Below are 21,085 nucleotides of genomic sequence, written 5' to 3'. Positions count from 1 at the left end.
TGCAGCCTGAATGTAGGTTGTCTAAAATAACCCACTTATTGATGCCCTGTAAATCCGACATAAATCTTTCATGAAATTTTTCTCTGAGCAACTTTTTCATTAGTAGATGATCAAGTGACTGGAAATGGGTGAAAACAAAGCTACAGAGTCTGCAAAAGGGCAGTCCAATGTCCCATTTGCCTCCATGTGTCCTGACATTTTTTGGAGTTGGAAATAGCAGCTGAAACTGGCCCCCCTCCCTGCACAAATTTATTGAAAAACTTAAAACCAAACCATTGCAAATTAGTGGCAGGAAACCATTTTTTTTAAAGACAGCCTAAATTTATTTTTCACATGCTGTAATCAGCCTCTAAATTAGATCTTTAATTCCTCCCCAGCTATCTAAGCATGAAAAAGGTGAATGATGTTGAACCATAGCAGACCATAGAGGGAGTCGTGCTGTTTTGTGAGGCCTACAGTATTGTTTATACAAACCTTCAAAGCATTTCATGGAAAAAAATAGTTACGTATTTCTTACTATTAGCCTTTCAATATTATCTCCATTTCTAATGCCCAGAAGCTCAGCTTTGAGGAACGCCCCCAACGGTCCCACAGTAGCATAGCAGATTGAAATAGTAAATGACACAGAAGAAGAAAAAATTGTGACTGGAAAAACCATTAGCAGGGCAACTTAATCACATTACAACAGTAATAAGTAGGTTACAATATCTACTACATCTACTACCAGTTTCAACTACCTTGTTTGCCAGGACATTATGTATACAAAATAGCCTACTACTGCGGGAATTGCACTTCATTTTCAGCCCATGACCTCCTATTTTACCTTTTTCATATAGATTCAAACCTAGTTCTGCATTCGTCCCCTTAGGTACTTGTGCACTATAATTAAATCCTATCTCACCTGATCCTTTTTCACGGCCCAACATGTTAAGGTCTTGGAGCCATTTCTTCAGAAGATGTATTCTCCCATCTACTAAATTAGCCTTGTTCCCTGGACCCATTCCAACTCTTCCTTAGGGAATGCACCAAATTACAAACCTCTTGAAAGATTTAGAGGTCCAGCAGGGCTGCACGTGGTGCAGTAATTGGGGAAGTTGGCTTTCAAGGATATGGCTGGGCAGGTTAAAGTCAGTAGAAGTTCAACCCATGGAAAGATGAGAAGATTGAGGCTTAACAATTTGAATGCAGTATGACCTAAAGGGGTTAGCAGTGATTCAAGCAGCGTCTATTCAAATCCTAAATCTCGTGCTAGCTTTCATGTATCTTTGTGCACTTTAATATTAAGTGATTCAGACCCTCAGCTGGTGTCCGTAGCTACGGCGGCTGGGAAGCCCATGGAGTAATTTCAATTTGCTGTAGGTGGTGTGCAGCCAGAGGGAGATACCTGAGCAGATACCTGATACAACACTGCTGTGAAGGAGGACAGAACGTGGTCCCCGTGCTGGAGCCCCAGGGAAGGCAGGGAGGAAGGAGCAGCTCTCATGGGTGCTTGATTCCCATTCTGCTTGGAGCCAGGGCCAGGAGGCTGCCTACACTGCTAGACTGTGTCCTCCAGAACTGGGAGAGAGGGACCAGAGCTGGAGCACCTGCAACCCCACCTCTTCTCCCCCCAGACAGGCGTCTCTACTCCCCAGCAGGCTTGGCCAGCAGTGGGGGCCAGACTGCTATCCCATCCCACCTGGCTGTCATCGAACTGAAGGTCTGCACCTCTGCAGTTACTACAAAACATTTATGTGGGATGCCGAAATGCAAAGAATTCATCACATAAACAAGCTCTAAGAGTCATTTGTCCTGAAAGCAAAAGAAATGTGCTATTTAACTGCCTGGTGGTTCGGTGACTGCAGCAAGCAGAGTGACAGTTACTATGATGTACTGTGTTCTTCTGAATAGCCTCTTAACAATAGCTGTGTGACAGCTCATAAATGACATTTGTGATGTTGATAATGTCAGCTTCACTGTGCTAATACACCAGTTTCTCTAATGCCTAACTTTTTTGGATATCTGGAGAGTGGTATCTGCTTGAGAAGCAGCTTGTTTTTCACAGAAAACAGAGATGCCCTTTCTGTGTCGTAGGATAGTCCTAATCCCAATAGAAAGAAAACTTTAAATACAAAATAAGGATAGAAAAATAGATCACAGTATTTGCCTATTATCCCATGTAAATGGGTCTATAGAACGAAGTTATTTTAAAAGAGCAATACTCAAAATCTTCCAGGGGGTGGGTCAGGAAGTTCTGAGGCTTGGCATTCGAGGGGCTGTGCTGTAGCAGGTGGACTTCTAGGGCCAGCACATTTCTAAATGCACATATAGGCAGCAGGACCGTATCTAAAAATCCCCCAGTGCATATTCTGCTAGTGATCCCTTTAAAACGTACATTAAATCTAATATTTTCTGTATTGATCATACATCCTTTGTAAAAGGCCCTGTCCACAGATCTTGTTTAGGCTTCATCTGACAAGTATATACTGAAACTCCTATAATCACTCTTTTCTTCTGGCCTTTATTTTACTTGTGTGCTTTTTATTCTGTCTCCTTTCTTTATATTAGAGGTGGGATAAAGGAATATAGTGTAAATCAATGCCTGTAGAGCATTTCCTTCCAGAATTCACACTAAAATGCCAATCATTTACCAATGCCTCCCTGTACTCAGCGTCCAGCTAACAGCGAGATTTTTTAAATGTTAAAGTAAAAAGTTCAGGTAATGAAACAAAGACCAACTACTGGGATTGATGTTAAGGGGTTATTATCTTTGCAATGTATTAAAATATGCACTTTGTTTTTGTCACCCTTCAGCGCCAGATCTGGCTTTATTTACATGTTTTAGATAAACTGGGGGAGAACTGCTGAGATATAAAGCCAAGGCAGCAGCCATCATCAGTTGTTTGTCTTACAAGAGGACTGCAGCTGACAGACTCTACAAATCTCCTGCGAGAAATGGACCTCGTCTGGAAGAGCTTGCAATTTAAGCATGCAAAAGAAGAGGTTAGAGGAAAAACAGAGTCAGAAAATTAAAGCCAGGCGGCAGGTGTGTGGTAAAGGCCATAGATCCAAATCCAGACCTTGTTTGGTTTAATTCAAGGACTTCAAGTCTTAGGTTATTCAAACAACAGTACTAGCGGAGAAGTAGTAAATGATGGCAACCAAAGTAATTATTGTTACATCTAAAATGTGCTAAAATTCAATTTAAGATATTCAGTGATTTAAATGAGTTTTAAACCAGCCTCTAATAAACTCTGTGAGGCTACCCAGTCCATGGCAAATCCTGGAATACAGCTTAAGAAGCCTTGTCTCTGCTACAACCCATGCTGCTGGTGAATTGGTCTAATTTCCACTGTCTTTACTCAGTTCTTTTAATGCTCTTTCCAACCTAAGTGCAGGATTCGAGAGGACAGCATGCTGATTGCATGCTATATTTATATAACGCTTTATCCTCTGATTTTCTAAAACTACATTCTAATTTTTGTTTGTTAGCTTTATGTTTAAATCATCTGCTTTAACAAACAAGAAAACGCGTTTGATTAAAAGACTCCCACACCGTACGCCAGGTCTGTTTAAATAACCTTTTTCCCATCTTCTCTGTAATCAGAGGATTTGAATTCTAATGCAACACATTCATGCTAGAACCTGATTATATCCCAGAGCTACAATTCTGAGTGGCACCAGTCCATGCTATCTGACGGTATTTGCCAAAAACATGTCAGGACTCCCCTATAGTTCAAATCACCCCATAAATTCTACCCTTACACAACATGGTGACCTCATAGCCAAGGCATGCCTTAATGATCAAGCAAGTGGAAACGTTCAGTAAATACATTGAATGTTTGACATTGTTATCAGTGGGTGTTCCCTAGGTCTCTTGTGAAACAATCCCAAGATTAAGGCAAGGCCAAGAAGTGTCAGCCAAGTGAAACCCTTAAAAGTTACTCAAGAAATTTAAATAGACAACAATATTTTTCTACACTGAAATGCAGCAAGATACTTCTTAGAGAAGTACAGGCAAAACAACCGCATATATTTTGAACAGTGAGTAACCCTCATTGCTTTGACTGATTTACTTTCATGCCATTTCTAATGACATTATGAAGCTGAGGGAAGTATACCAGCCTGAGGAGGAGTTCTGAGAAATTAAGCATTAAGAAGTCTACAGAATCTTTGATTAAGTCAACTATGAAAATGATGTTCAATATAGACAACTATTTCAGCCTTTCAGCCTTTCTAAATCTGACCTTAGAAAAAAATCCCAAGAAATTTGATTCCAAAAAGCAAAGTGCAATGACCCCTCTACAGTGCATGAAGGACTTGGCTACTTCTAGTAATTTCCATGTCAGCAGAAAGCAGTGAAATGCTACAGCAACATAACAAAGGGAGAAAGGAATAAAATCAGAAAGAAACAGAGACTTCTTTATTCTTTCTATTTCCTTGTCCTCCCCTTTAGAAAGTTCATTGACTTTATGTATGTGTAACATCCTACATGAGACCTATGGGGCAGCCTCTCAGGCCCACGCTGACAGTGGGGTCTAGCCACATTGCTTCAGTGGCCTGAGTAGCACATCAAAGAGGAATCACTTAAAAACTTCATGTCACAACCACCTTTCCTTGGTAGTCTTATTGAGAATTAAGCCCTGACCTTGTAACCATTGCACACATTCATTATGTACTTGATTAGCTTGATGGAGTGAATGGGACAACTCAAATGCTTTCAGCACATGTAAAGAGAATACACTGGGCATGAGTTGGGAAACTTCATGTTAATATATCTCATATCAATGCAGAGACATAAAAGAGACAACAAATAAATAAATAAAAATTCCTTAGCTAAGCTCATCAACAAGAGCAACACTCTGATTTCCTGACCTGCTGGCTGGCATTCAGTCAATGCATTGTCTGGCTACCCTTGCACTGTGATGATTTCCATCAAATAATTCACATACATAAACTAAAGAACATAAATGGAACACTACAAATGTCAGATTTGCAATGGCCTGAGCTGAAAGGAACTTAATGCCTAGGATTACAGGTACCTGTATGACCCTACAAGTTGGCTATAATCCTGTTCAAGGTGGTGGTAAAAATGATGGATGACAATCACACCTATGTGTGCTACATTACTAAGTAATGAGCTGCACTGTACTACATGTTTTGCCTCCAGGAACATCTACTTTATGTCATTCTTTTTATTCTTTTTGCAGCAGAACATCATAGTCTGATAACCAACATCTAAGGTTTTAGGGGGGCGGCATTTTGCTGAACCTTTAGTCTCAATTACTGTGTAAAATGAAATATTTACATCAAAGTAGTTCAGGGATTCTACGGACAAGAAAAATCATAATCAAGTCTGAACATCCATGAGCAGAAGTTTCGCATTTCCCTCCTCAGCTGTGGAATTCCAAACCAAGCCATGTGAAGGGGAACATTCACAGGTAACGATGCATGACAGGAAAAGCAATGGAATACACCTCCCAGCATTTGTGTTCTCGGTGCTAATATACCTCTTGTATTCCTTATTTTGTTTCTCCTTTCCTTGCCATGTAAAATGCAGGTCAACGTATCTTTATATCACAAGAGTTATGTGAAAAAAATCTGTATTAATACAAAATGAAAACTCATCCCCTTTGCTTGTACGCCTCAGGAAGGAACCTGCAAATCCTGGTGGTGAGGGAAAGCTTCAAGGACTTCCTTAGGAAAAAGGCTGAGTCTGAACTGAGAAATGTGTGGGCTGATATTTGTTCCTCTGCTGAATCCCACAGCACTGGAGAGGCATCATGAGCATCCTGGTGCAGTTCTCTGGCCTAAGGTAGTTTCTTCCTCATCAAGGACAAGGATTACTTTTGTTTCAGTCACAGTTTTTTCAGCTTAGGGACTTCACATGGATAGCACCTTACTAGAATAAGTAATGCCAGCCGCTATTTGATAGATTGTGTTGGCTCAGTAATGATTTTTAATGTTGGTAGAAGACTCTATTACAATAAACAGAAAATATGTTTACCCTATTACAGCTAATGCCAAGGGTAAAATCCTCTGTGACTCCTCTGTGCATACACAAACCAGATGCTGACAGGCCCAGCTGCAGGCCCCATTTTACCAGTTTATCCAATTCTTCCTCAGTGAGTAATTGCATCTTGTCTTGTTTCTAATCTAATTTCATCCATTATACAAGATGGATAATTTCCAGGGATGCGGTACAGGGGTGGGAATGCCTGCAAAAAATAAAAGCCCTGAAAATCTATTTTCTGATACATTCAGCCCACAACTCTTCTGCTGCACTTCTTCCATCTGAGTAGGTCTGCATGTGCAGAGAGGAAAACGAGAGGCACAAGGCACTGAATATGTGTATGTTTATCTACACCACATGGTGAAAGCTGATGGATAGCCTGCCATTGGTGATGGCGTGCTAAGACGACTGCCTGTTGTATGAGCCTGTGCATTTACTTGCAGTCTTAGCCTGTCCATACCTCTGTTTCTTGCTTCATCTTAGATGGGAAACTTATTCAGGCAGAAGTCACCTTTTCGTTGTGTGCCTATGTGGTAGCCAAAACTGCAGAGTCCTGGTTCAGAAAGGGTGTCCTATGCCAAAAGGTGACATGAATTAAAATGCCTCTGTGTAAAAATCAAAACGTATTAGGTTATTGTCTACATGAAGTCCAGCAGCCTAGCAGGAACAAATCAGCCACTTCTGGAGATGCAGAAGTCTTCTCTCTCCAGCACTCTTTTCTCCCCAGTTTTGTCCCTGCAAATTCATGTGGAAACACAAGGATGTTTTAGCAACTTCTTAGTAAATATCCTCCATCTCAGTGCCTAAGGACTCAAAATACATCTGTCAGTGTTGTAGCTGGCCAGTGACTTCATCTGAAGTGAAGCTGTGGGAGTATTTTACTAAGCTAATTCCCTGTCCCCAGGAAAAGAACAAAATGGAAAATCAGAGTCCTCTTTTCCAAAGGTGTAAATCAGCCTTTTAAACTCACAGCCCAAGGGAACTGCGTATGCTATCCATAAAATCAGATTGTTTATGAAATGGGATGTTTGTTTAATTCACTGTTGTTCATGTGCCTTGCTCATCATAAATCTTAATATGTAAATCACCCAAGTATATAGTTTTCAGCATGTTCAGAGTTCACATGAATTTCCATACAGAAGGCATTAAAGAATTCCCTGTTCAGTCATTAGCACTGTTTTAAGGGGTATTTACAGTCAGAAATGCGTCTCCTGCTCCCAATCCTCCACCGGTGGCCTCAGGCCCTGCAAGATGAAGATGGGTTTGGGGTGCTGCGGCTGCACTCCAGCTGCAAACCGAGGTGCCAGAATTGGCCCTGTGCCCTCTCCCCAGCTGGAAAGGGGCAAAGCCCTAAACTGTGCCCACGCAGTACTTGTTCCTTAAGCCCACACAATGGTTTGGGTCCCTCGGGTGACTCGCTTGGGTGTTGAGGTCTCCCCGTGCTGATTTCTGAATCCAGCGGCCACTGGCTCCAAGAGCATCAAGTCAATGCACATCTCGGAGCTCCATGGAGGGACATATGGATAAAGGAAACTTTGAGATCTTGCAGCCGCAGCTAATAGATGGTCTGAACTGTTCTCTGTAACCCCGAACCCATCTCAGGTACTGAAGCAGACAGCCGAGTGCATTTCTAACACAGAGTTTACAATGCTGGATTAAGTGTTTTAATGTTCTCGGAGCCAGGGCTCCATTGAGCTCATTTATCTCACAGAAGGCAGCAGCAATGATGAAGCATAAAAACACACAATGGACGCAAAAGCATACTGAAGTTAATTTAAAAACAAAGCTAAACATCTGCTCCAAGAGCCAGCTTTCTAATGCATAGATGGGAGCATTAAACTTTGAAACATTACAGCATGTTTAACCAGTACCACGCCAGCTGTTAGAAATTTTTGGCAATGGTGCAGATATTATCTGGCAGGTTCTTGTGAGCAGCTGACAAGAATGAAGAGTGACAGATATAAGAAACAGAAAATGCCACCATATGGCATGAATATTATGCTAATGTTTCAGGTGTCAAGCAGTAGTTGCTCGTGTTTAATTTGAGTGCGCAAAATTTATATGTATTTTAATGATTACACAGTTTTATACACAATCACATTTACATTTCCATATTGTTACAACTGCAATTTTGCCATTTAACGGTAATAGACACTGCACTAAATTTGTCCACTTAGCAGCTCAGGCAATGATGTTTTCTTTATGGCTTTAATGCCATAATATTTACTCCTATGTACAGTGCCACTGCTGTCAACTGAATACTCCTGCAAGCCAGCCTGCAAGAGTTTTCTGGCTTATGCTGGAACATTGGGATGTTTGGTAAATGCCAACAGCCTCCAAGAACTGCAGTAGCCAAGGTGTTTACGGGTATGTCTCCACAAAAGTCATTGAACTTGACTTTTTAAAAGGAGGAGCCAGCCATTTGCCATTTTCAAAGGAGGAACCAGCCCTGCCTTGGACCACGAAGGAAGCCCCATGGCAGGGGGCTGGGGGTACAAATTTCAGGCAGGGAGGTTGAGCCCCCCCGATAGCTCAGCTCTCCCAGCTTTCCCTCTGGGGCTTTTTGGGAAGCTGCTTTACAGATGGTATGCCACATCAGAGCTGTTCAGTTCTCCCTGAGAGCAGGAAAGAGCAAAGCCTGGTGGCATACCTTTGTGTGTCCTACTTGTCCTGCATCTCAGACTTGAAGAAGCTCCGATCACCTTCATATCTCTGATGACCTCCCAGCACAGTGCCCGCAAGCCTTCTCTGCTTCCAAGGCTCTCATCTGTATTATTTCCCCTTCTCCTCTCCAAGCCCCTGCTTCCTTTCCCTCCAGCAGTGTTCTCAGCCATCGGGCAGCCCAAACACATGCAAGCACCTAACTTCATGAGAGGCCCTAAGACGTTGTCTTTGAGACTGTTACCTTGCTGTTGAATTATTAAACGTTGGCTGAAGGGTTATAAAAAAAAGTTATTAGCAGGAGAAACATGTTATTGCTGATGATTGTGTACTCCATCTGCCGTAGGATATCAGGCTAATATTTGTCAGAAGTTTGGTAATGCAAAAAAAATGCATGCTACAACTTCACAGTGCATCTAAAATGATACCTGGAAATGTAAGAAGTATCTTATAGATCACTCAATAATAGCTCTTTGAATAGCATGTGTAACCTCTTCTAGGAGAGAAGTCAATGAGAAAAATATTGTGGAATTGGTAAATGTGGTGACTTGGCTATATGGATAGCAGAAATGTAACTCGGGAATGGTGAGAAACTGTGAGTGACAGCAAAGGCTCAAAGAAAGGGAAAGTTAAACCATCCTGAGGATGCAACGTGTGACATACGCACTGAGGCATGGGGCTGAAGGTTCGCCAACAGTGAAGAAAGGCAGCACCACTCCTTCCTTCCTTTTTATAAAAGGAATTAAAAAAGTACCCAAGAAAATCTCTGACTCTGTTCCAAGATGAAGTAAATTGCCAGCCACTTTGACGAAAATTGAAGTTGTGTTTTAGTTGTCCTCAAATATGCAAAATGAAGCGACTTAAAACATGCTATTGACAGTAAAATCAGCATCAGAGATGTGTTGGGAATTCCCTTTTCATTGAGCACTTCCAATAAGAAGGAAAACTATTTTTCAAATTATTAAGGAACTATAAGGAACTGAGAGCTGTAGCGACATCATGAAAATGTGAAGAGCCAGAGAAGGGGAAGGAGGATGGAGATGTTAACGAGACAATATAACATGGCAAACACTCAGTGACTGCGGTTTTTCATTATCAGAAAAGGCTTGTGCTGCTAATAAATGGCAGTTCATGAACTAGTTTCAGGGAACCCTGACTCCAAGTGGAGATGAGGAACTCCTAGGTTTTGCAAACATCCCTGCATGTATTTGTGACTCTGACGATTAACTGAAGAGATAGAAAATGTCTGCTCAGCCCCACCTGCCACATCTGCAGTGTTAATATTAAGCTAAGAGAGGATATATTGGCTTTATCTGGAGTAAGAATTTTCTGTCATAAAACCACTAAAAGACAGCTCAGATATTGCAAAGAAAGCCTGAATATTCACCTAGAGATAAAAGTTGTGTCATTTTCTGGTGAATTCCTCATTACAGAGGCTTGTTGAGGGGCGATGGCACCTGGTGTAGCTCAGAGAGTGCCCTAGCTGGTGTGCTTAACATTTCTGTTTTCCTTAGATGTGGTTCACACATTCAAGCTCTTCAGGAGCAGCATCTTCTACTTCTTTTAGCAGGCCCTGGGGTCTAGCAAGCATTGGAGAAGCTCCTGTCAGCTCTCACATCTCACTCGGACGCCTCGCTTTACTACCTCCATGTCACCCTAGTATCATCCCTGAGCATCTGCCTGCTCTTGACTGTTTTATGGGCACTCCAGATAAGCAGCTCTCTGAGTCCTTTTATTTCCCCGTTTTTCTAAAGTGCATAAGTTTCATAAATGCAGTCTGGCTTTTTTTTCTCTGAAAATCTTTGGGCCAAGTCTGTATCTTATTTTTTCTTTCCTGTGTAGTTTTGCACTTTAGCAGAGTTAGTTCACCACATTTTCAATGCCATGTTCAATGTCTAATTCATGTTAACGCAGGACTGATACTAGTCCACACAGCCAGCTTTTAGGCTAAGCTTTGAAAACTGTATATTTATACTCAGAGAAGAGTTCTGGTCACACTACTAAGTTCAATGACAATTTAAAAAGGAGGAAAAGCATTGTCCTCAAATTATCGCCCTAATTGCAGCAAGGGTGGTGTTTAGACATAGCCTGAAAAGACGTCTAGGTCCAATAACTGGGTTTAGGATGCAGACAATCCATGGTATGTCTCTGTGCTTTCAGTTTAGTACATTTCTGGTCTTGCTGTAGCACCAAAGATATCTTGTTTTCGTATATGAGAAATATGTATGCATATATATATATATGCAGAGGCAGGAATGTGCCCGCTGTCACTCTGTGCCTACTTCAGGGGCTTTTCAGGCCATGGGCAGAGACGTGGCAAGGCAGGAACGCGTCGTCCCTGCACAGCCCTGATGAGGAGGACGTAGATAGATGAGCAGGAGATGGTGGAGGCTGGTGTGGACACAAGTAGGTGGGAGCCAAGGGACAGGAGTGCTGCCGTGCCCGGCCATGGTACTATCACTGGGTTGCCTTAGGGAATGCATTTCACGTCTCTGGGTTTCTGTTCCTCCTCCCACCGTTTGTTTGTGATCTTTTCAGAGCAGGACTGTTTCTTACTACATGTTTATACAGTGACTAGCATGATGAGGCCCTGATCTTGCTCGAGGCCTCTAGGCATGACTGTAATACAAATGATAAATCATCATCATAAAACAGGACGGCACAGATCCATAACTTCTGTCATAACTCATGGCTGGAGTGTCAGCAGCTTATAGACACATGGCAAGGTCGGGGAGACCATGAAGAGCCAGAAAAAGCAAATCCACACGGAAAACAGGAGATGCTGAATGTCTTTGAAACATTTTTAATATCGGTCACTGTTATACCTGTATCAGTTCACCGCTCATTTCCTTTATTGATGTCACCTCCTGACAGCAGTGATGTGGCAAGGAAAGGAATTGAGCCACATATCACGGCAGGTGTCAGTGGTCACCGGGGTGCAGCCTGCAAGAAAATGTGCACGGACGGTCAGCCGGTGCTTCCCATCCACGGCTTTTGTGCTGCACTGACCTGCAAGCTGAATGGATTACACCCATGCTGGAGATACCTGCAGTGGCAACAGGAGCTTCAGCAGAAGTATTTCTTTGTCCTTTTATCACTTACAAAGGCCCACAGACCCTTATTTGTATCTCGTCATTTTTTCCCTACTGTCCCGTGGAAGAAAGCTGTGTGGGGACCTCGTGCAGGGCGTTTCGACAGCCCTGGAGACTTTCTCCCCCCTGCCTGTGACTCAGCTCCCATGCATGCAAGGCAGCACTGGCCAGGCTAAATTCCCTGACAGACCAATCGTCGCTCAAATCAGCACCAGTCAACGACATGCTTTGCAAGAGCTGTCATCACACTCTAGGGTTACTCATTTTTTCAGTGTCCCCTAACCTGTAGAGGCAAGGAGTTTGGGAGACCTGGAGCATAACAGGAAAGAGTTCGCTGCAGGAATGTCAGGAGCTGACAGTACAAAACACAGCAGTTATGTCCATTCAGAGCAAGTCAAGTAAGCATACAAATATCTTTAAATCATTATATCTGGCAAGAAGCCATGCTGTGTTTTCAGCCAAAGTGTGATGCTTTGAGAAAATTTAGCTTTGGTGAGCTGAATACCAGATGAAAGAGAAGCACTAGGGAAGGCTCAGGGTAGGGTGCCCCTGTATTTATTAGAAAAATATTTTGATCTCAGTGAGCTGAAGGTTTTGCCCTATACCTCCCCCCCAATAGTTTTGCATTGTCCAGTTAAAAATGACCAATCTCCTTCCTGAGATTAGAAGTTTCAAAATATATTTGAAATGTTTCAGAAGAAACTCAGTCTTTAAAGTCTTCCCTGCTGCAGGTATCTAAGGCTAGCCTGTCTGTCAGCTTGATTTGATAGTATACACAACAGGGAATACCATCTTTTTTCCACTTATGACTGTCTTGACAGTCTTTAGCTTCTCCCATTTCCAGATGACTTCGTTTATTAGACAGACAATTAAATAAGAAGCATGTTTTCCAGAATTCATCTTCCTTCTAAAAAATTTAAATTTGGTACTGAACACTCTAAATTACAGCAGGTTATTATTATAGTGCCAAAATCATGAATGCAATTAAAAGTAAGAAATCAGTCCCAGATTCAGACCCTGGTATATCAGTAATAACAGAGTAACTTCTCTTTCTTCCACTTTGTGGAGTAAATCTCTATAACTAGGATGAGAATTGGGCCAAATATCTTTGACTGTTAGAGCTGACAGCATAAATTAGATGAACACTGAGAATAAAACAGGAGAGCAGGAGGGAGAAAAGCAGGAAGGGCTGAGAAGTAACATCAAATAAAGGAGATGTGAAACAGATATGCTCAAACCTGGGTGAGGATGTGGTTTGGGATAAATGAAACAAGCAACAGAGCAAGAGGCAGTTTTCCCTGGAGAGATACATGGCAGTAAAGTGCTTTAAAGAAGAATTTAAATTCAGAGGATATGCCATAGTTGATATGATAACACATATGTTAGGCACAAGGAGACAGAGGCCAGCATAGAAATAAATCCAGGGGATGAAAAGCACAAAAATTGTTCAAGCATCTGGTAGGCAGGACAGAAATTAGAAGTTTTGAGAATGTGCAGGAACCAGACCTGGGAAAGCCAGACAATTCCTTGAAGGTGAACGGCTGGTTAGTCTTCCTAAAGGAAGTAATTCAGATAATTTGGACTGCCCATCAACGTGATGTAGGTTGACTACTGGTATGTTTAAAGGTAGATGCAATACCACTGAAACATTGCTTAAATTTTTTTGTCCTTCATTTTAACGTTGGTGTGATAGTGCAGCACCCCACAAGGCAGCAGCAGAAGAGACCATTCTCTAGACTGCCTATACTTATATCTTGTTTTACGAAGGCCAGATCCTGGTAATGTTAAACCACCAGCACTCCTGGCCTCCCATCCTCTTTGCAGTATTCAGACACCCTCTGAACTACCTCATTTAAATCGATACAAAGCAAAGCTCTTTGCATCTTGGTTTATGAAGGTCAGCTGGCCATCCTCTCCCCAGGCACTGTTCATGCTCTGACACTAGTTTTTGAGTGTGGACTTTTGTTTCTACTTTCCTTCTACTTTCTAGTTCTTCTACATGTTGTCATCTCATCTCCCCAGCCCTCAGTGCAGGTAAGTTTGGAGCAAAGAGAGGCTTTTAAGCTATCTGAATGCCAGTGCAGTCACTGTACTGCAAGCAAAAGTCCTCCTAACATAGGAAGTCTTCCCTAAGGGTAAGGTTACAGACTCCTTGCTCTCATTACCATCATCTCCAGAAAGATTAGGAGACATCTGCCAAATCTGTGTAATAGCCTTGACCTTCACTTGCCCTTTGCCTTTACCACTGTGGAGACCCACCCTGATGTCTCATTAACAACACAAAAATAAAAACATCATTTTGTTTTCTCACCTCCAGCCAGCTGTGGAACCTTCCCCACATGCTGTAAGTGAAACCTCTTGTCCCTGGAGACGTAATGCTTGGGAAACCCACTAAATGCGCTTGGTTTGCAGTCTGTGAAAAGCAGAAGTTTCCCTTATCTTCTCAGCCTCTTGGCCAGCTTAATCTGGGATCAGCAATAGTGGGAGACGATACAGGCTGAACTCATGGCAAAGGAATGCTGTGGAGAGAACAGCAGTGGCAGAGGAACAAACCAGATACTAGGTTATTTCAGTCCTTAGCTGTGTAATTTGGTATTTTAAATGAGGATGACCATTGGTTACCTTCCCTGTTCTGAATTCCAGTGTTTCTGTTTCTTTATTGCACTGGTTCAAGGCTTGGGCTCATCAAAGCCATTCCTTGGCTGTTTCAGCTCTGCAAGCCCTTAACACTGACTCAGTCCTAGAGCTGTTAGCCAAAACCACAGCTGAGAAGAGCTGGCCTCCTTGGCTAATTTGGCCAGAGATACCTCACATGCAGAAAGGTAGAGATGTGGGATTTACTTACGGGTGCAGCTCTACCAGGAGAATTGGAAACGCGGCCTTTTAACGTTTTTGCATGCTTTCTAAGCCCTGCGAAACCTCTGAGGACTTTCCTGCTGCAGTTCTGTCCCCATCATGTCCTCTGCACATGCCAAGAGAAAGACACAGAGCTGTCCAGAGCATGGGGAATAATGTTTTCCTGGCTCACAGTCACATTTCTTAGGCTCCATCCAGCAGGCAACCTTGTGGAGAAAGGGGGAGAGGGACTGGGAATAAAGCACTCTCATTTACATCAGAGCTACATCCACCACTGACAGGCATGGCCTTATTTGCATCATTTTGTGGTCAGTTTGGACATTCACCACCAGATATGACTGCTGGGCAGATCGTGTGACGGTGTCTGGCTCTGCACTGCACTTGGAGGGCACCCAGAGTTAGTTCCCCATCCTTGCTTCTTGCTTCTGTTGAGGTCGGGGCAGAGTTCCCATTAGCTGCTGCACACAGCAGGACATGACCTGAGATGCACGACTTTTTAAACATTTTGGAGGAACATGGATTGCTGACATAGACTTTGAGGTAATCTAAATCTCAGATGAGGAGCAAAACGCTGTGAAACCAGCTTCAAAGAAAGATTTAATTTGGCTGTATGTGTAATCTGGGGATTGACTGAAAGAAGAAAACTTTCGGTGGCTAATTTCTACAGGGTCTGAAATATAACAGGTTATTAAACACACAGCCCAACAGCTGCAGAATCTGACAGAGATATTGTTCTCCCCGAGCATTTGGTAATAGAGTACTTCAGATGATTAAATAGCTAATAAAGTCAGAGTCTTTGCTAAGTAGATGGATACCAGTAATATTGCAAAGGTAATTATAGATTTCTATCAAGAAATTCTCGACTCAAAATATTTATTCTCAGACTGAAGCTACTATGCTGGTCTCACTTAAAGAAAAAATATTTTAGCCACTATTAAAAGGTTTCCAATTTGCTCTACTGTAGTGGTTTTCAATTACAACCAGTTTCAAGGTATACATTTTCAGACTGAATATTCCTTTTTTCAAGGTAAATTCTCGGCTGCTGTCACATGAAACTATTTCTCCCATTAATCATGATCTTACGGCTTTTTTGGCAGCATGGGGACTTGCATCTTTAGGCTGTTTAGACTGCACCTTGCTCCTTCACAGGCATGAGTCAGTTGTGGTATCTATGACTCCTTAAAGTTGCAGAGCAGTAAGAAAGGGTGAAAGGAGCAGAAAATAGGGTTAGGGACGCTTGCAAGAAACCTGCAAAAGAGTCCTGAATGCACAACATTATTCATTTTCCTCTGTTGCTATTTCAGCCTGTCTTTTTTTTCTGCTGATCTTTTAGATCCTTTACTCCTTCCCTGTGAGGGCCATTAGAAAACCAGGATAATTTTTTTTAATAACTTGCATACACAGATATGCTAGCTAATTCACAGACTGCAGCAAAAAAAATTCTTTGCATGGCTAAATTATCCCATTATCACAGACAAGCATGCAGCAGAGCCTGTGTTTACACTGAAGCTAGTTTGTTTCTACCTTTAATTATTTTTGCCTAGTTTATAGAAGTGTAATAGATGCTCATTTCCATTTAGCTGAGCCAACACACATCATACAGCAATGCCCATGCCTGCTTTGTTCTGTTTTTCTGATGCCATCTCGTATGTCTGCTTTACCCCATCTCCTGCCTGAACACACTTTCTCCTCTTTAAGTCCTCTGTTAAGGACTTTCTTTTGCATTCCTATTGAAAAAAAAAAAGAAGAAAAAAGAGGGCAATGGCTCGATTACAGAGCAATAAAAGCTATGTTTAATATATACAAAGAAAACACGTTACTGCATTTCTCTCATACATTTGGGTAGCACTGCATTTTCATACCATGGCCAAGAGAGGATTGATGGTGCTCTGTATCATGCTGTTTGGATGTAAAAATAGTCATACCAAAACCATGATCAAGACTGCCTTATTCACAGGAAGATCAGTCCCACAAGCTGTCTGTAAATACAGGATGTAAGTGGGATCGCTGCACTGCAAGACGGGGTTTTGCACAGTGGATGCAAGCACGAAGTGTGTTACAAATGAATGAAGGCTGCAGAGCCTATGGCACACCTGTGTGAGCAAATATATATATATTATTTTTTTCCCTTATTACCAACTATCAGAAGAGATCCAAGCTGCTAAATGTTTGCTTAGGTTTTCAAGATGCTTACACTTTATCCTGTAGTTGGACCTAGGGTTTTGGTTTGTTTCCATTTCTAGTGAAATCTGAGTGTGATATTTTAACCTTTATTTACGGCACTGACCATCAGCTAGCTGGATCTTTTGTTTCTACTGTCAATGACAATAAGAAATTGGTGACAAAAATGACTATTGTGGTTGTAACTGCAGTGTTATTTATAAACAGCTAGATGCAGAAAAAATGCAATTTAGATTTCATTGTGAGCAATATTCAGGCCTAGAGCTCCCTAATGCACAATTCATAGCAGCTTAAATTGTAGTCATTACTCTCATACTGCAATACTGTTTGTCATGATAAAGGGAAATTACTTTTCTGTCAATTACTCCAAGAAGATTAGTTAATTTACATTTGCAAAGGGTATGGAGCAGCATCACAATTCCATGGAGATGTTTCTTGGAAGCATTTGGCAATGTAGGGTTTTGGGGAAAAAGTAACTGCAGCTCAACTTCTAAATTAAAAAAATAAAAAAAGGGACAGCATGTACATCCCAAGGTCTTCATACCTGCATGAAGAGTGGCGAGGAAGAGTAAATATATCGGTTACAGACTGCCAGCTTAAATATTGCAGAAAATTCCCTTGAGGACCTGGAAGAAGCACGTTCCTCTCTGCTTCAGCACTGGGCAGCCAAACTGGCAGCGTTTTAAATCCCTGTTCCTCACCGTATGTGAGTTGTGCATGTAAAGAAACTATATAAAACATGCTACTACCATTTGGGATCCAATTCTCTGCCCTCTGCTAACATCTAGCTGTTTGTTTAATCCCCGTTAGGACGTAGACATAGCAAGTGCCGAAAACGCGTGTGGAGGAATGTTATTTTTACTTCCTTAATTACAAATTCTGGGTGATTATTAGCATGCCTGGCTTAGATACCCACCACGTGAGGCACTGCAGCTCCTCATTCTAGCCGCGTAATTTGAGGTGTTGAAGTTTGGCACCTGAGTTCCTCGGAGGGGCAATGGAGTAACCGAGTGCAGCAGTGCCTGAGGGACAACGCGGAGCTCTGCTGCTGTCCCTGAGAAGCTGCTTCATGAAGGAGTGACGGGGCATCCCCTGGGAGTCCCGGCTGAGGCTGGGCACCCCTCTGCTTGCAGCTGGGCTGTGCCCTCCTGGCCTCTCGCTAAAACCAGGGGAGGAAGCCGTGGCTGTGCTACCTGCGGCCTGCTCAACATCTTCCCAGCCGAGAGGTTTTCTCTTCCCTCGAGGGCAATTGTGGAAAGGCTTTTGGAAAACATGTTGATCAAGTGAGGTCTCAGATTTAGCACGGAGAGTGGGCAGGGTGGAAACCTGCCTCTGCCCTGCAGCAAGGCAGGTTTGCTTAAAGCACCTATACTCCGAGGTCACGGGTATGTTTTGTGAGCAGAACAAGTGCTGCGGAGTACAGACGTACTGTGTAGGTGTAGTGCCACTGCCTGCGTGCAGCTGGCACAGCAGAGCTTAACCTCTAGCAATTAAAATGATGAAATACCAACAGCACAGGCATCCTGAACACTGCTGCCTGTGTTCGGGCATGTCGGACTCTGCTGATATCCCGATCATATATTGGCATCGCAGTTCTCATGGCACTTTGTAATGTTTTAAATCTAACCCCCTGCCAAATTCCATCAAATATAGTCACAGACTTCCCTCCCAGCATTACTCTCTTGAAACAACAAGGGACTGAGCATCCTTATCTTTCTTGCCAAGCCAGAGCCGTGCGCAGTTGCTGTTGCTGTGCCTCAGTGCAGAGTGTTTCAGAAGCAGGAATTACACAGTAAGGAGTTCTCAGAAGACTTTACAAAGAGTTTGAGGGCACCTTAATTATAAGTTATCTCTGCTCCTGTTAGGTTTAGTGGATTTGCAACACTGCTCAACCCAAAACTGGACTCCTTGCTCTAGCTACTCTTAAAAAGCTTCAGAGAGTGCTTAACAATCACAGATGTTTATGTTTCCTTTTATTATAATTTTAGTTGCCTGGATTTTCTTTCGAGATGCATATTCTTGGCTAACGTACAAGATAGAGATGTAATTTGCACAAAAGGTAAATCCTCACTTGTTTTCAGAAATCAGCATTTTAATTAATAAATCTAAATTCTGCCAGTTATTAACAATAGGAATGAAGATGTAAAGTTAAGTGTAAAGATATAATGATATAAAGGTATAAAGATATGTGTCAAGGTATAAAGATATAGATTGGAATTTTTAAAGTTTCAGCTAAATGATGACAGACAATACGCAAAACATTTTTCAGACCTTTTTCTTTGGCCATACTCTGAAATATTAGAGCCAGTCTTACTTGTTTACTCACAGCTTGGATCTTTAAATGCCCCTTGTTTATAATAAACCTAATTCTTCTGTTTTTGTCACAACAATAATATGTCAGGGAAACGGCTCTTTGCTCATCGTGGGACAAGAATACCTTAAACCATATCAGTTGCTGGCTCTATATGGTACGTAAAATGTTGAAAAAGGTAGGCTTTTGCGACGGCCAGAAGTGCCATTCACAGTGCCGTAATTTCAGGACATAATCAAGTGGCATTTAAGCAGCCTGGTTTTAAATGGTGTTGAAAGATCCAGTTGTAGTCGTAAAGGTTTTAGGATCAACTGTGTTAGGGATCCGTCTATTTTTTCTGGTTTCTCCCTATGGGTACAGCAGGAGGGCTCGTGGTGTGGGTTGCTCAGCAGTGCACCTCCCTCTTTCCCTGCACATCCCTCTCACAACTGTGTGACCTTTGGTACATGAATACACCTTCTTTTTTACAGAGAGCCCACAAACAGCAGTTTAATGAAGGTAATTTAATTTGTCTTCAAAACAATGCATTATGCATTAATTAAAGTAACTTAATTTGTCTTCAAAACAGAGTATTATTCATTCTGCCTAAGGCACAAAACACACAGCACAAAGGGTAAAAAACAACATCAGAAGTACATGACTCTTACTCATACCCTCATCTTTTTCCTTGCCAGATTTTGTGCTTTTTCATTTTCAGCTTCAAGAAGCATTTGTGTAGTATTAGCAAAGCTGTTTTTTCAGTGCTTTCCCTTGCCTTGTAACTCCCTTCCTCTCACACACAGCCTGTGAACTGCTTCTCTCAGGTGACACAAAGGCCCCAAATTCACAAAGATTTCATGAGATTATAGTGTGTTACTTCTCGGGCCTGGAAAAACAGAGATATTACCAATGTTGTAGCCAACAAGTTATCTCTTATGTCCACAAACCGTCTTAAATTTGAGGACTCTTGTACGTGCTAAGCCATTGCTTCTCTTCTTCTGCTTGATTCCTTTCATAACCCTCACTGACTCAACCGCATGACAAATATCCCCATCTCACAGACGTATACGTGGAAGCAGGATATTCTTTTTAAAGCTAAAAATATCAGGTAGATTTTTCTAGTTCCCTACTGAAACTGCTTATTCTGAAATAATAGCCTGTGATAAATTCTTGTCATCAGCACCAGATGCAACAGCATGATAAATCTTTATAAAATATGAGATTTTCTAAAACTTGAAAGATCTGATGAGCTGCACACATCATGTGAATATTTTCTGTTACAGGTAAACCCTGTGCCCATACAGACAGAATTTACTAAGTTATTTTGGACTAATGGAGTGTGGTTGTTGAGAACACGTCCCCATACCATAAAAATATCTGAGTAATGATAAAAACTACTTCAAAAGAAACTACTTTAACTACAATTCAGCTGAGCCTTAGCTTCATATAATTCCCACTTTGGTGGTAGATATGAATACCCTTAATTCCAGGAACTTGTTAAGTGGCAAAGAAGAACAGGCAGATGCAGCTTACAGAGTGGGCTGCCCACTGACTTCGTTGGTGTTTTTTTCTTGGTGATGCTGAATGTTCAGGGACTTGAGTGTCCCTGGAAATCCACACAGCAGATAGCATTTGCAATGAACTCCTTAAAATCTGAACATACCATCTTTGTTTCTCATTCAGAGTAACCAGTAAAGCAACCACACAACAGGTTCTGGAGATCCTTTTGTAGCTTTGGCATTTCCAGATGGCAGAGATGAACTGTCGTTGGTGCACATATCACAGAATTTAGTTCTTTAGCTGCAGCCATGGAGGTAAAAAACAGCAATTTCTGTCCAGCAATAGACGTATGAGCTGACTTTCCCATCTGAAACTAGGCCAATTTATTCCTTTGGGATGAATTTCATGAGATAGGACAGAATCTACAGATAGCCAGACAAAACCTCCCCTCTCTTTAGGGCAGCAACTCCACAATATCCTAGCATGCAGAACAGGGAAATCAGAGCCATCATA

At 42.0% G+C, this 21,085-nt stretch overlaps 1 protein-coding gene across 5 annotated transcripts in view; it reads right to left on the bottom strand.

Moving 5' to 3' along the window:
- The window catches only part of STARD13 (StAR related lipid transfer domain containing 13), a 298,210-nt gene that overhangs the window by 272,669 nt on the left and 4,456 nt on the right, over positions 1-21,085 (bottom strand). The window contains exon 1 of one of the 5 annotated variants that reach the window (XM_083848252.1): positions 14,057-14,204. The exons of the other annotated variants lie outside the window; for them this stretch is intronic. The gene's annotated coding sequence lies outside the window, so the exon portion shown is untranslated. Of the gene's footprint in view, positions 1-14,056; positions 14,205-21,085 lie in introns of those variants that run through there. 5 annotated transcript variants of the gene reach the window in all.

Source organism: Anser anser, assembly GCF_964211835.1.
Source record: "Anser anser genome assembly, chromosome: 1".
Classification (NCBI taxonomy): domain Eukaryota; kingdom Metazoa; phylum Chordata; class Aves; order Anseriformes; family Anatidae; genus Anser; species Anser anser.
The sequence above is the reverse complement of the archived record's forward strand: the minus strand, read 5'-3'. Positions and strand labels throughout refer to the sequence as shown.